At 34.7% G+C, this 16,553-nt stretch overlaps 1 protein-coding gene across 5 annotated transcripts in view; it reads right to left on the reverse strand.

Moving 5' to 3' along the window:
• Window positions 1-16,553, reverse strand: part of IRSp53 (Insulin receptor substrate 53 kDa) — a 681,191-nt gene that overhangs the window by 590,735 nt on the left and 73,903 nt on the right. The window contains exon 3 of one of the 5 annotated variants that reach the window (XM_074140792.1): window positions 6,352-6,514. The exons of the other annotated variants lie outside the window; for them this stretch is intronic. The gene's annotated coding sequence lies outside the window, so the exon portion shown is untranslated. The remainder of the gene's footprint in view (window positions 1-6,351; window positions 6,515-16,553) is intronic. 5 annotated transcript variants of the gene reach the window in all.

A 16,553-nucleotide genomic window follows, 5' to 3' on the forward strand; every position in this document is an offset into this window, starting at 1 on the left:
CATAGGTATTTAGTAAAGAACAAATTTATGCAAAAATTAAAATAAATTATTTTGAAGATTTATATTACGGTTTACTATCAACTGTGGTTTATGAATGATTGCAGAATATGTAATACTTTAATTATGACGTGCCTAATTTTGATTAGATTGAAGAATTTTGTCGGAATAAAACAAGTTAAGTCGCAGTAATGAGATTGTAGAACAGAATTGCAGCCTTTTGTTATAAATATAATTGCTAAAATTAAAAACAAACAAGTTACATAAAAGTATCACCAGTGAAACTTAATGCTATTTAAGTTTTTAAAAAATGTTGACGATCATAACTGAGTTAAACATTAATAGTGGATCTAGTAGGCATCGTATTTTCTTTTTTTTTTTTCAGTTTTATCCAAGTATAGACAAGTAAAACTAAACTATAAAGAGGAAAAACCTTTTTAAAAAGAATTTTCTCATACTCGTAACACATAGTAGCGAATTTCGAAGGGTGAAACGGTTACTGAAGCATGAAATTACTCCCATTTGTTATCTAGTACCAAACACAGTGCAAAAATAACCTAACCTGCACTGCAAGGAACGTTAAAAATGCATTTACGAAATACCAGCCTTAAAAATACAATTACCCTTAAAGAATGTAAACACACACACACAAACGGAAAAAGGTAAAATAAAGCCCTATGGGACCAATAACAACGTAGGCTTAAAGAGATCTACGCTTCAATGTTAACCTGATTAATCCTGCAAAGTTAAAATACAATTTTACGAAGTAAACGGAGAAACGCTTATTGTGAAAATATAAACCAAAATGGTGGTATTTAAACAATTTTAGAGCACAGAGGTTGGAATATTTAGAAACAGAGGTAATGTTAGAAACTTTGCTGTAGCAAAAATAAACTGCAACAAAATTTGGATTAACACAAACCTATGGTTGCAGTCGGAATTATTTTTGGAATCGGAAGTTAGTTTGAGAAGAGTTAATCAATTATTTTTTTTCATTTTAAAACTAGAACCTTTAATTTAGGATTCAATACAAACTCTTCGCTAAGAGATAGTTACTTAGAATGGGTTTAGAAAATAATTTAGGCATAATTGCCTCTTTAATCTCATTTATAAGTGATGTTCATTAAGATTTACTTAATCAGTAACTGCTTTAAATTTATCATCCTGTGCGGTTCAAGGACGGCTCCAGGAAGAACTCTAGGGATAGTCGAATAGTTCGGCGCTATTCCGATGAGTGACAGATACTTTGGTAAGCCCAGAAAACTGGCTTTTCAGAATGAGCTCCTGAAAAGGATAGTTAGACATTAGGATGAGCAATGGTATATACCAGTGATGGCCAACAAGTCGATCGCATCGACTGGTCGATCGCGAGGCCAGTTTTGGTCGATCGTCGATCGCTCGCCGATGATTAAATATTGTTAATAATTATCCATGTTCTTTTAATTCCCCTTGATGTGAGTTTTTTTTGCCCTTTAAATAATTATTGTTGTTGTTTTTTACGTAGGTAGATTAGCCGTGTATCTATCAGTACGAGGTGTACTCAGCGAGCTATTGATAGATTAGCAAAAAGTAAGTCACATTATTCTTTCACGATAAATTTTCCTGGCCCAAAAAAACGCAAAAGTGAAATATTGAAATCAAATTATCAGCCACACTGTGCATTTTTATAACAACTTTTTCATATTTACGAACAAATAGTACAACAACTTATACATTGCAGTTGATAAAAAGAATTAAATTGCATTTTAAGTTAGTAAAAATCTATCTAGAAAAAGTGTCGGAAGATTGAATTTTTTTGGGTACCGCATGTACGGAATGCTGCTACCAAAAGTTGGGTCTAGAAATTTATTTTCTTCATGAGCCTGTATCTCGAAAACTTAATAAGTGATTTAAAAAATTATATATTCTACTTATCTACCCATATCTCGCTGGGAATGCACCTTATACTGAAACACAGTGTATAAACATAGTATGCATTTCACACCCCTTCTTCACCCCTTAGACTACTCCTATGACAACAAGTCGATCGCGACACAGTTTTGAGATAAAAAGGTAGATCTTATATACAGAAAAGTTGGCCACCCCTGGGTATATACTATCTGGTTGTCTGGCCATTCAGGATAAATGCTTAATTAGACGCAGTTTACCTGGGGAGGCCAGGGACCAATTCCATTGCATCTTTAAAGGATTTGTGCCATAAAGGTCGACGGAGAATGATGTAGTTGTGCAGATAACAAAAAATAAAAAATTCTGTAGTAACTGGTGTGTAAAACACAGGGCAGCGGCGAAATATTGTTATTCATTTATGGCTTTTAAGCTTACACTTTACAAGCAAGGAGAAGTATGAGTTAAAAGTGACAGTAGTGTTGTTCAGAAAGTAAAAAAATAAATTAAATAAAAAAGAAAACTGATAGAATTAGACAGTTTTGATGTAAAAGGAAATACTTTTAAAGAAATAGTTGAAATAAAAATATTAAAAACATTTTCAATAAAATGATTCAAACAAACAATAGTTATTTATTTAACAAGTGTGGAAAGTAGTACTTTTCCTCACGCGAGGCAGGGTTTGCACGCACGAGCGAGCGAAGCGATGCGAGTGCAAGTACAAATTGCCGAGTGTGAGGAAAATACTTTACACTAGAGTTAAATATTATATTTTTTCTGCAACCATTTATTAACTAATAAAATTAAAAATTTCATTTTTACAGTCTACAAAAAGTAATTTATTTATTATAAACATTTATTGTTATATTACAATTATTTACATTACTTACGTATTTACATTACTTATTACATTTTCTGCTGTTTCTTTTATTGATGGAGGAGTGTTTTCTAAACAGGCATCACTAGAATCCATTTTAAATTTCTATAAGGTAACACTATAACCTTTTTAACTGTTATAATTAAAAATATCTAATTATTTATTAAAGTATTATTTTTATTTCTATATTCCTTTCAATTTTTATTTTATTTTTTAATATTCGTTTTTTAATTATTTAAATAAAATAAATTTAAATAAGCTTATTAGAGTTTTACAGAAAATATTTATGTTAATAACAAAACTTCTTATATCAAGGAAGCACAATAAAGTTTTTCCACTCACTTGTGCGGAAAGTGACAGTAATGGGAATTTCCCCCCACTAGTGTGGGAAGTTGGGCATTACACAGCTGATTTTAATTGAGTAATGAGAACTTCCCTACATGGTTGCAGAAAAAAGAGGTTTTCACAATGAATTTAAAATTGTAATGACAAAAATGAAAAGAAAAGTCAAATAAAAATGCTATTAATAAGTAAAATAAAGTAGAATTGGCTCTGATCTGAATATGGCGTAAAAAATAAGGCAGTATTTCAAATAAAATTTCAAAATGCAGACTAGAAATTAGCGATATGTCGAAAAAAGATATGTACCATTTCATAACCAAACTCTGCATAAGACTGAGCTTTTAAATGATGTAATAGCTAAAACTGTTCACCATTCATATTACAAAAAAGCTAACCGTATGTTGATTACAGGTGTAGCAATGAATACATACATATCGATACAAAAAAAAATAAATGGAGAAATATTAAAGGAATGCAGACCTCAAGGACTCGACCTCACCAAGTGTATAATTATTTCCAACTCCCTACGCTATACAGATACAATTATAATTTCTAATTTTGGTGCATAAAACAAGAGAATTTAGTTAATTATGTTTGTTGTCATATGCTCCAACTCTTTCTCAATTCTCTGCCCACTTTAGTCCTATTGTCTTTGGCCCTCCTCGGTAGAAACTTGTAATTTTCTTTATTTAAAAATACTTCCTTAAGTTTTGTTGTCTAATTCTTACTACGCAACATTCAGGAATTTAAATTTATACAAATATATAAGGTCGTAAGCAGATTTTAAAGTACGTTTATTGTAATCAATCTTTTAAATAAATAATTAACTATTTCTTTTAGGGAAAGAAATCAGCATCATGGTTAGGGCACCAGAGTTCAGTACGCGAAGTTCCGGGTTCCGGTTTTGTTACTAGGAGATTCCGCAGCTTTCAGTGGTTAAATTAACGAGAGAATACTGTTATGGAAGGCTGGAAATATACAGTGTAATTATTAAAAACTTACAAAACTTAGTAAAGTGAAAGTGACACTACCAGATACCAAATCACCACCATCCAAATTTGATTCCAATTGGCCATTTTCTTTAAATAATAACTAATCCATTAATATTAATTATTGATAGTTAAAATTAATTAATAATATTTAGTAGGCGTCAAGTTCTTACATTTCACTGAATTAAATTGCCTTAATTGAATTTTACTAGATAAATACAAAAAAAATTACGCCCGTAACCTACAAAAATCAGCTCCAATTCCTTAAACCCTGGTTCCGCCAATGGGAAATCAAGGTGAACCACCAAAAGGACAAATAAATAGTGCTCACCCTATACCGGAAGACTCTTTATCTCAACAATATATCCGTGCCCATTGCGAATCAAGTGAAATATCTCGGCCTTTATCTGGACAAATGACTAACATGGAACCCTCATACTCAACTAAAAACGGATAGTCTGCAAAAAACTGGTACTTAAATGCTGCAAAGACTACTTGGCAAACGCTCTAAACTGACTCTCTACGAACAAAATAAAAATATACAGTACTTTACTCGCTCCTAGATGGAAATACCAGCTTCACAAACGCTCTAAATTGACTCTCAACGAACAAAAGAAAAATATACAGTACATTACTCGCTCCTAGATGGAAATACCAGCTTGACAAACGCTCTAAAGTGACTCTCTACGAACAAAATAAAAATATACAGTACTTTACTCGCTCCTAGATGGAAATACCAGCTTGACAAACGCTCTAAATTGACTCTCAACGAACAAAAGAAAAATATACAGTACTTTACTCGCTCCTAGATGGAAATACCAGCTTCACAAACGCTCTAAATTGACTCTCAACGAACAAAAGAAAAATATACAGTACTTTACTCGCTCCTAGATGGAAATACCAGCTTTACAAACGCTCTAAATTGACTCTCAACAAACAAAAGAAAAATATACAGTACTTTACTCGCTCCTAAATGGAAATACCAGCTTCACAAACGCTCTAAACTGACTCTCAACGAACAAAAGAAAAATATACAGTACTTTACTCGCTCTTAGATGTAAATACCAGCTTGACAAACGCTCTAAATTGACTCTCAACGAACAAAAGAAAAATATACAGTACTTTACTCGCTGCTAGATGGAAATACCAGCTTCACAAACGCTCTAAACTGACTCTCAACGAACAAAAGAAAAATATACAGTACTTTACTCGCTCTTAGATGTAAATACCAGCTTGACAAACGCTCTAAACTGACTCTCAACGAACAAAAGAAAAATATACAGTACTTTACTCGCTCTTATATGTAAATACCAGCTTGACAAACGCTCTAAACTGACTCTCAACGAACAAAAGAAAAGTATACAGTTATTTTATTCGCTCAAATATGGACATTCAGGACTCGAATTATACGTGACAGTCAAACGAACTAACCTCAACCGAATACAAACCCTCCAATCTCGAATCTGTATGTATATTCTCACTTATTCAGCATTTTTCGCTAGTTGTATCATGATATGAAGTAGCTATATTCGTAAATAAATTTAAAAAGATAATCTAAAAAAAATACGTATTAACGCGCACTGGTCTGTGTGTTAGATCAAAGTACATTTGAATGGAATAATGAATAAATTTACGCGAAATGATTAAAAACCAATTAATCCAACCACTTTTATTTAAGGGCGAAAAAAATGTCATGAAAATACATGAAAATAAATCACATTGCTTCTGTTTTAGTAAAGAGAATTTCACAGGTGGTTGGTTAAACATCTAGCAGTGCTTTATCTCCATCAACAGGCTACCTTTTTAAAGTGGGATTAATTTTAAAAAAAAAGGTAAGGGATGGGATTAGCGAATTCTGGATTCTAAAGTGGAGATGCCGGGTTCGAATCCAGCAGCTGGCCTTTAGATTATTTTTCTGTCTCGGTTTGTTACAGCTCAGTGGCTGGGTGATGGACAGTGTTGTTTCATAACGAGAGAATACTGTCGGTAGACCACTGAACAAAGTTTCGGTAGCCAAAGACCTCGGGTTCTTGAGGTACCTTAAAAATAATAAAAAAAAGTGGCGAACGCTGCGCCAAAATAGCTTTAAACCCATCTATATTCACTCTAATCAAAACCGTATGATATAATAGGGTTATTTATTTAAAAAATCTACATAAACGATCTTATGAGGTAATATTTCCTACTTCTTCAATCAGAGACCTTTTAAATTTCAACTTTTCCCTTTACAAAAAACTTACTCCAATGACATTTTAAACTCACCTGTTGTTATTCTCACTAGAAAGTGGAGAACCACATCCTCTGTTTAAGAGTGCTGCCAATTTGATGATGTGGTCAAACTGGTAACGTCTTTGGCTAACAGTTTTTTGTTTCCTTCTCCATCGTAACATTTTTGGTTTCTCAATTGAAGTATTTCCGTCATTTTCTGGAATAGAGAGTAGTCCCAATAATATACAGCCACAATAGAGAATGGCAAGTTATATAAAAGCGGGGTGAAGTTGATCGCCTGCTCGTGGTTGCCTCCTGTATAATCTAAACAATAAACAGCGCACCAAACCTGATTGGTGAAGTTAGAAGTACCATCTTCCTACAAAACTCTGAAGGTGCTCACAGCAAATGTAGAGGTACACCAGGAGACTGTGTGCCAGTGCCCCACTTCTTCGAAATAATACAAGATTAGAGGAAACAATAAAGGAAAAACTGACTCTCTTTCATAGCAGTGACTTGGAGTGGAAATTGAACTATAAAAAAATGGATCTCGGATCGTTTTAACTCGAGAAGTGGTACTTATCGAGGGAATGAAGAGAGCATCTGTCCAGGTGATGGCGATTACAGAGACAAAAAAAGAAAGGCCAGATTGTAAGGAAATTGGATAAGGCTTTATTCTAATTCACTTTGAAGTCCCAACAAGAAACAGTACCAAGGCAGGAGTGGTGTTTCTTGTACACAAGAATGTTACGGGACAAATTGAGAAGTGGAAGAAACCGATATATCGGGAGGTAGATGAGATGAGATGGAGATTAAGTAAGTTAACTGAAAGAATATATTTCTGATGTCATATCCTCCATATCATGTAACAAGTATTTAGACGAATAAACTATACAGAATTCTGGAGTAATGCTCCAGCTCTACTTACATGAGATCATCCAGGAAACAAGCTGCGATGCCTGAGAAGGTGAAAATTAATAATCATGAGTTCGGTTGTGACGAATAAAAATACAATGGAAGCCGAAATCAAAGCACGAACAGCTACTGGCAACAGATGCTTATTTGCATTAGTGAAGGCTGTTCGCTTTAGAGGTTTGTCACGTGACGCCAAGGTAATAATAATACAGAACTATAATAAGACCAGTTGCAACGTATGCTAGTGAGACGTGGGCAAAGTCCAAGGAGAGCGAAAGGTTGCTTGGGATGTGGGAGAGAAAGGTCCTGGAGAAAAATATTTGGCCCATGGTTTGTGATCGGCCAGTAATCCAGTGGAGGATTAGGTAATATGAAGAATTGTACCAGATGTACAAGGAAGAAGATATCGTGACCTTTATAAAGAAAGGTCATCTCCGCTGGTTAGGTCATGTGGAGAGAATGGGGGAAGGACTGGCTGCCTAAAAAACTCCTTTATGGTCGACCCGGTGGAGTTCGCCGGAGAGGAAGACCTCGCTTGCGCTGGCTGGACGATCTCCAAGATGACTTTACCTCAATGGGTGTTAGGCGGTGGTGAATGAAGGCCAAAGGATGTTTGGACTAGGCTAGGTTCTTTAGAACTGTTGTGCCATGGATAGATCAATTTCTTCATTTCATTAAGAACAGCCAAAGGCTTACCCTTGCAAGTGCCTTTTTGATTTCTTCGAGGAAACCCTCCTTGCTAGGGACCTACAAGACTTCGAAATCAGGCAATCCGTTCTAAGCCTCTTTGTTACCATACATTCCTTAATATAACGTAACTCGCCACAAAGCCAGCTAAACTACTGCCAAAATCTGAAAACTCTGCAAAGGTAATCGCCATTTAAGTCACCTTTGCTTCGAATATTACTGCTACATTACTATTCGAGGTCAAAGATCTTAAACAGGGCAAATTTGGTTTGTAACGAATTATGTTCTGTAAAAAATATAGTGTAAAATATGCATAACACTTTCTAAAGCAAAAACTTTAGCTAGACACTATTTGTTGCTTTAGAACTGTACGATTGCTTCCCAGAGTTCAGTCATTTAGAACTGAGGTATCATGTGTTTAACAGTACAGAAAAATAAGAAAACTATTTTTTTTTGCACTTTAATACTTCATATAGCAACGTGATTGTGCATTCCACAATGTTATATTTTTAATATATAACTCGTTCTGCTCTAATTTCTGTACAATTCGTGTGAAATTGTAATAAGATATCTTACTTTGTCATATTATATCGTATCCATAACATCCTAATACTTTACGTATCACTAACTTTAGCATCGCATCACTAGTTCAATCAAGTTTTCACTCTAAATTATCAACGGCATGAAGGTGTCCATTCTTTTAGCTATCATTTTTGGTAATTTGGTGATTATTGTTTCACCAGCAAGATAAAAATAAAGCTAAAAAAAAGGAGCAAAAAACTGAAAACGTTGAAAGACTAGAAGAAACATAATGGACAAGATAGATAAGGTTTCTCCCAACAAGCAATTTATGATTAGTTTCGAACTGGTTTGTGATTACTTTAGCGCGCATATTCGCTAATCTTAATTGATTTGAATTTGAGTACAGTTGCAACACATTTATTAATTTGTGTTTGCTCCTAAATTTAAAAGAAACTTTTTTAGAAATCTTATGAGCTTGCAAATGAATGAGCTTGCAAATGAATACTGCAGTGTCTGCTGCGCATGTTTTTGGGGTGGTTGGTACATGTTTTTGGGTTTTCTGGCTGCTCTGATCGATCATATATCAGTTTGTAAATGGTTAGGGTTTTAGTGGGAACTGCCATTTAAAAATTAGAAATTGTATTTGAGTTCTAATAGCCGTCTCTCATCTTGCAAGCTCCTTACAATCACAAGCCAGACAAAGTGGAATACGAGGTGTGGCTATTAAATAACGAGACTGTTGCTGCTACAGAAAAACTATGCATGCGCCAAATCTTAACGACCGACAGTCGTGCAGCGTAAAGCCTTCTCTTTCGATTGCAGCGTCCCTACGTGTTTGTAGAGAAATCTGACTGACCGAAACCGTCGTTTGTGTTCAAGAGGTGTTAGCATCGTTTTGCCGAAAACATGATACTACACATGTAGTAGAGCAACGAATTGTCGTGAAATTTCACATCAAAACTTGGTAAAACCGCTACTGAAACTTATCTTTTATTAAAAGAAGTTTATGGCGATGAATGTTAATTACGTGCGCGTGTTTTTGAGTGGTTCAAGCGTTTCCAAGATGGCCGAGAAGACGTCGGATATGATGACCGCACGTCCAAAACGGATGAAAATATCGATTATAATTAATCAACATTACTACCGTAAGGTGCTTGCTCAACTCCGTGTAAGATTAAGGGAAAAACGACCCGATTTGTGGAAGAACAAGTCATGGGTTCTCCATCAAGACAACGCGCCGGCTCACACTGCATTGTCTGTCGCAAGACGTTTCTAGCCACGTACAACATCCCAGTTTTAGGCCATCCGTCTTATTCGCCTGACCTGGGGCCCCCATGTGACTTTTATCTGTTCCCCAAAGCCAAATCTACATTAAAAGTAACACGATTTCAGTCCGTTGAAGCTGTGAAAGAAAAAGCGGCACGCGTCATGCGAGGAGCTCACAGAAAAAGATTTCCATCACTGTTTCGAACAATGGTAAATTCGCATGGAGCGTTGTAGCGATAGGGGAGGGGTGTATATTGAAGGTGATAATAACTAAATATGTATAAATTTAAAATAAAATGTTTTACAGCAATAGTCTCGTTATTTAATAGCCACACCTCGGAAACCTACATTATTTAAAAAAAAATCGTACTAACGATTATAGCCAGATAACGATATACCATCTAAAGGTGCAACGGACCTGCATTTCATCGCTATCAACGCCAATTTCCTTCATATCAACCAGTTCGCGTTGTACCTCTATCAAGTCCTACACTGGAATCAAACGGAGGACATACCCTAGTCATACGTCTTCTACTCAACACTCCCACTTCTAAAAAATGGAGCCAAATTATTTGAAGCACTTTACCCGCTTGCATTTTTCCAATTTAAGTTCAAATCATAAAACGAAGTACTCGACTTTTTGTTTTTTAAAATACAAACGAATCTTCCACTCCCTTCAGTAATTCCCAATTCACAACATAAATTCCTTTATAAAACATAATAAATACTTAAAAACTTGTATTAATTGTCAAAATTGTTAATTTTTGATCATTAACCTTCCTTTACTTTCAAATCAAGGCTATAAGAAACCACATTTGAAAATTTATTTCACTCTAAACCTTCTGCGACTAAAAAAACGAAGTAAATACTGGAAAAAAAATGCGATATTCCCTTCTTTATGTTAAAGTATATTTTCACCAACTTAATAATAATAATAATAATAATAATAATGAATAATTATAAATTTCTAGCAATAAGTAGAAATACTCAGAAATATTTGTATTTCTGAAAATAAATAAGTAACTTGTAATTAGTACCTGATAACATTAATTTTATTAATTCGTAAACGTACACGATAATAAGTACAAAATTACTTCCACATATGCGTAACATATATAAATACATCTGGAAATAATTAAACATAATTAACTCTCTTTGTAATGAAGATGAAGGAAACCAGCTTAGAACCTCTTAGAAGGAACTACCTTCATTCCGGAAGTGTACTGTTCTAAATACGAGAGCAAAATCTACTCAGCACTTTATACGGCGACATTCTTAATAAGATTATTATTATTATTATTATTATTAGAGCACAAAATAAATCTCATACTTAATGTATTCTGACTTGTCACAGAATATGAAATTATAACTTCCTTTTAGCATGCAAGTAAAGTATCTTCATAGTTGAGCACATATTTTGCCGTTTATTAAAACTGAATTATTATAAAATACCTCGATTTAACGAAGGAATGGCAAAATGTTGTGGGCACATATTTCAACTAATTTTATCATCATTATTATTATTCTATAACTAAAAATATTAGATCTATGTCCTCCTGCATGGCGTTCTATTCTAAAGGGGCTTTCTGAACCTAGAAAAATATATAATGCTATTCAACAAGCAGTAATAATAAAAATAATCCTCAATAAGAATACTTAAGTGTCCGGAAGAAATGGAACAAGAAGATTTGGAACGGCATGAACATGAAGTTGAAGAAGGTGAAAGTTTGCAAATATCTGGGCTTAATTTTGGAAGGTGATGTAGCATTTAATGCGGATGTGCCACTTACAAGCGGGCTGGCCAAAGAAAGCAGTAACACCTAGGGAGAATCAAGAAAATGGTATTATGAGGTATATCAGAAACTTGGACTACCTAGGCTTATCTAGAAGAAGAAAATGAAAGCTGAAGACATGGTGTAAACGGAGATTTCTAAAGAAAATTTAGGGCGGAACAGTTTAAAGACTTAAGGTTATAATTGTAGGAAATTGGTATCAAAATATTGACCAGAAAGAGTTCGTAATTTGGTCCTTACTGGTAGGAGAAAAAGTGAAAAATCGGGACATCGTTGGAAGGAAGAAATGATGGGGACTGGCCTGGGGAATCGAGAAAGATTGGAGGCTACGATGAGAGCAACTGACTTGAGGCGAACTCGCTAAAGGTAACGCAGTAAAAGTATTACAAAAATTGGGCCCGGTTTTTAAAAACAATGTTATTTATACAAGTGAACTTATAAATTAACACTTGAAAATCTTCTCTTAAATTAAAAATTAAATTTTAAACATTTTTTCATGAATTATTATTTTAAATTAAGCATTTATTCAAGAACTAGACTGAGACCAACTCTACCACATTAAAATGTTGAATAATCCATTCATGGAGAATCATTTAATAGAAATTTTTCTTCGGAACATGTGGTGATAATACAAAAGTAAACTTTGCAACGAAGCATAAAGCTTTTAATGCATTTTCTTGGGCTATACTATGTTTCGGTCCTGTGTTGGACGTATAGCTCGCCTGAAATGTTATAAAATTGGAATGAAACACAAAACCTTTTGCAAATATTCCTAAATGGCTGAAATTACGAGCGGAAGGAAGTATGAATGAATTGTTGGGCACTTGCTAATTTTGTGTACGTTTTGGCGTTTAATCAACTTTTTAAACTGTAAGTTTGTGTTAAGAAGTTAATATTTTAGCCATAAGAGCCCAAACTTAGCTGAGAACAAAAACAAAATGGATTTAACCAGCAATACGAGGTGTGGCTACTAAATAACGAGACTGATGCTGCTAGAGAAGAACTATGCATGCGCTAAATCCCAACGACCGACAGCTGTGCAGCGTAAAACCTTCTCTTTCGATTGCAGCGTCTCATTTGTTTGTAGAGAAATCTGTCTGACTGGAACCGTCGTTTTTGTTAAGAGGTGTTAGTTTCGTTTTGCCGAAAACATGATGCTACACATTTGTAGTAGAGCAACGAATTGTCGTGAAATTTCACATGAAATTGGGTAAAACCGCTACTGAAACTTATCTTTTATTAAAAGAAGTTTATGGCGATGAATGTTTATGATGTGCGCAAGTTTTTGAGTGGTTCAAGCGTTTCCAAGATGGCCGAGAAGACATCGGAGATGATGACCGCCTGGGTCGCCCTTCCACGTCCAAAACGGATGAAAATATCGATTATAATTGATCAACATTACTACCGTGAGGTGCTTGCTCAACTCCGTGAGAGTGTAAGGGAAAAAAACGACCCGATTTGTGGAAGAATAAGTCATGGGTTCTCCACCAAAGACAACGCGCCGGCTCACACTGCATTGTCTGTCAAGACTTTTCTAGCCAAGTACAACATCCCAGTTTTAGAGGCCATCCGCCTTATTCGCCTGACCTGACCCCATTTGACTTTTATCTGTTCCCTAAAGTCATATCTTCATTAAAAGAAATACGATTTCAGTCCGTTGAAAGTGTAAAAGAAAAAGCGGCATGCGTCATGCAGGAGCTCACAGAAAAAGACTTCCAGCACTGTTTCGAACAATGGTAAATTCGCAAGGAGCGTTGTAGGGATAGGGGAGGGGTGTATATTGAAGGTGATAATAACTAAATATGTATAAATTTAAAATAAAATGTTTTACAGCAATAGTCTCGTTATTTAATAGCCACACCTCGTATTTAGAAGGTGACCAGTTCTTTTTTAAAAAAACTGTGTCAATGGAGGCAACTAGTACAGCTACTCATTATTATCCTCTGTAAAGAGACATGTGGCCTAAGTTCTCGGCAAGTTTATTATTATTTTATAATCTGTCCCGTTAGTTCCGGTTTATTTATTATCTTCGATTTATTTATATTTTTAATTGAGAGGAACTTCATGTCACTTTGTTCGGTTCATCTCATTTGTTTGTATGTAAATGAGATCGTTTAAGCTTTAAGGATATTTGAAAGTTTATTCTATAGAAGTTACTTTTCACTTCAAATTATTTTTATTTGTTCAATGTTTAAAATATCTATATCTTTTTGGGCGGTTATTTGACCACTTAGTAGTGTAGAATTTGTACATCTAAATTCATAAATATTCTATACTTTTAGAATACAGACGATTTACTATTATCTTGAAAAAACTAGAAGCGCGGGGACCTGGTAGATAACAAAATTGCACATCCAGCTTAGAAAATTTTGAGGCAGTGTAGAACCTCCCAGAATTTGATAGTTTTGCGGAACAGTGCATCATCCTGTTTGGGGGAGGGGCAGAGGGGTAGCCACTTTTTTTCCATTCCAAAAATAAGTAATAAATTCAAAACTACTCCGAAATTTATGCAATACTATCATGTTTTACAAGGTTAGATTAATTGTGCAACCAGTACGATTTAACTTTTAAGTAAGGGTTAATCAGATCGTCGAGAATTAGGCTTTAAAGACGTCACTTCCTTTTTTGTTAATCAAAGTAGAACATTCGCCAAAAAAGAAGGTTACAAGAAACCATTCGTACAAGAAAGAGATTTGCCGAAGCTACTAGAGGTTATAAAAAATAATCAAACAACGGTGAATGCCAACATTTTAAACGTGACTAATATACTTTGTATAGCCAGGACACAGGAGATGAATGTGACCTTAATATGGACGAACATCCATCAAGGAAGTGGATATGAAAGTGTGGATATTGTAGACATAGAATACCGTTTAGAAATAAAATAGAACTTACGACGTTCATAGTTTTTATAAATCTAACTCATTTATCAAAACGTTCATGACAATTTCATTCACTAACTTCAATATCCAGTAAAACTGCATTATTTCAAAAAAAAAAAAATCTTGAGGTGCTTTTTTAAAATTCACTAAGCTCTGGGCAGAAATGCATTGGCTGCAATGTACCAATCTGATAAATGGATTTGGACGAATCAAAATCACAAAATATAAACTAAATACGTCAAAACTTTACCGAATTTAAAAAAAAAAACGGTCTTAAGATAACTTTTTACAATAACTAACTATATTCCAAAAAAATCTTCTTTTTAGCTATCTTTATGGGAGATCACTGAGAAATGTACACGTCATTTCCAAAATAAGAGTTTCTTATTAATGTCAGAAAGTGTAAAAATTGAAGTCAGCAGAAAAAAGGTGAACTCTACTCTATGATGTTACTGAACAATGTTAGATTTCTGTTTGAAGAAAAAGGAAGAGATTAGCTAAGTGGTTAGCGAATACTGGATTCAAACGCGAAGATCCTGGGTTCGAATCCAGGCTGCTGGCCGACAGATTTTTTTTTTTTTTTTTCTTTCTAGGAGCTTCTAACTGAAGAAGGTCCGCGGAGGCCGGCAGTGCACTGGAAAAAAGCCTCAGATAATGACGCACCTTCTTTCCTTAAATCCTTTAAAATTGTTTAGAGAGTTCTTACACAATTCAGGCACCTTTCAGCATGTTCTCATTATCTGTATTTCACGAGCATGATATAAGTAAATCTGATATTCGGAGCAGTTCATTAGGAGACAGTTTTACTGGTATAAAATTAAAGAGACAACACGGCCACAGCCTACCAAATTAAAATAACCAAACCACGCAATTGATAACCTAGTTCTTATTTATTTAATGAAAGGAATGTTATTAGATAGTTGATTGGCAACTCAAAATGAGCTCTCGTTTTAAAAGGAAATTAAATTCTTGGTTACTGTACGTAAATTTCCTTAATTTAATAGCACTGTTAAGATTTAAATGCCAAACAAATATAATGAGTTCCACATTTCTAATTTAAAACTTGAAAATAATTATTTACTTATTTCTCAATTATTTTATTTTATTAATCATTTATTGAAGTTTGCGACTGCAACGATTGTTGCAGCAAGCAAATGTGATACAATATAATATATTGTCGTGAATGAAGATAGGAGAAGGCACCCAGTGGCGGAGACACTCCATTAACATGAATAGATGCACTATACTGCTCTTATGAGGAGAGTAGATCGCGAGGCCATCGTCTCTTCAATCTCCTTGGAGGATTACCTGGTATTGTGGAAGAAGATAAGTGTTCAATTAAAGGATTAGGGATGAGTTGCTGTAAAGGAATGAAATTTTAAGAAATGAGTTTTAGTAAGGTTCGTTAATGAAAGGGATTTTGAGGTCATTATGGATGGTGAGGTTAGAAATACAGAATGGAGCGTTAAGAAGTTTTCGATTTTTTTTTTTTTTTTTTTTTTTTGGCGCATCAACAGCTGAGGTCATTAGCGCCCGGAGCTTTTTCTAGTGCACTGCCGGCCTCCGGACAGTGTTCTCTCGTTACAGACAACACTGTCCATCACCGGACAGTGAGCTGTAAGAAGCTCCTAGGAAGAGAAAATCTAAGGGTCAGCTGCTGGATTCGAACCCGGGACCTCCGCGTGGGAGTCCAGTATGCTAACCTCATAGCTAATCCCTTCCCTCGTAGTATTTTTGATTGTAATGTCTGGTGGCGTAGTGAGTTGGAACGTTTAGTCGAAGTCGATACCCGACACTTCGATGCCGTATGACCAAATAGGTCACAGTAACAACAGTTATAAGAGTCTGTTGATATTTAGGTTAGGTTTCGATCGTTTGTCAAGTAGTCTGGCGAGAAGTTTGTAGCGTTGGTTAGTTTTAAACAATTAAAAGTTGAATTTTACTTGACTTCATCCCAATAGAATGGATGGGGGGTTGCCAAGAGTTATTTCGACTTATTTTTTTGCAATCAGGGGACTTCTTAACAGATTTTTCTAACGGGAACTCAAAATGGAAAATATGCGAGGTTACTAGTAAAGTAAGAAAAATTAAAACCATCAATAAACAGACAGAAAAATTAATGAGGTCGTCTAAAACAAATAAAATCTTCTAATTTTTTCAGAAAATTATGTAATAATTATTTATTGTTACC

The sequence above is a fragment of the Rhodnius prolixus genome, unplaced genomic scaffold, assembly GCF_049639745.1.
Source record: "Rhodnius prolixus isolate KJV_2025 unplaced genomic scaffold, Rpr scaffold_6, whole genome shotgun sequence".
NCBI classification, from domain to species: domain Eukaryota; kingdom Metazoa; phylum Arthropoda; class Insecta; order Hemiptera; family Reduviidae; genus Rhodnius; species Rhodnius prolixus.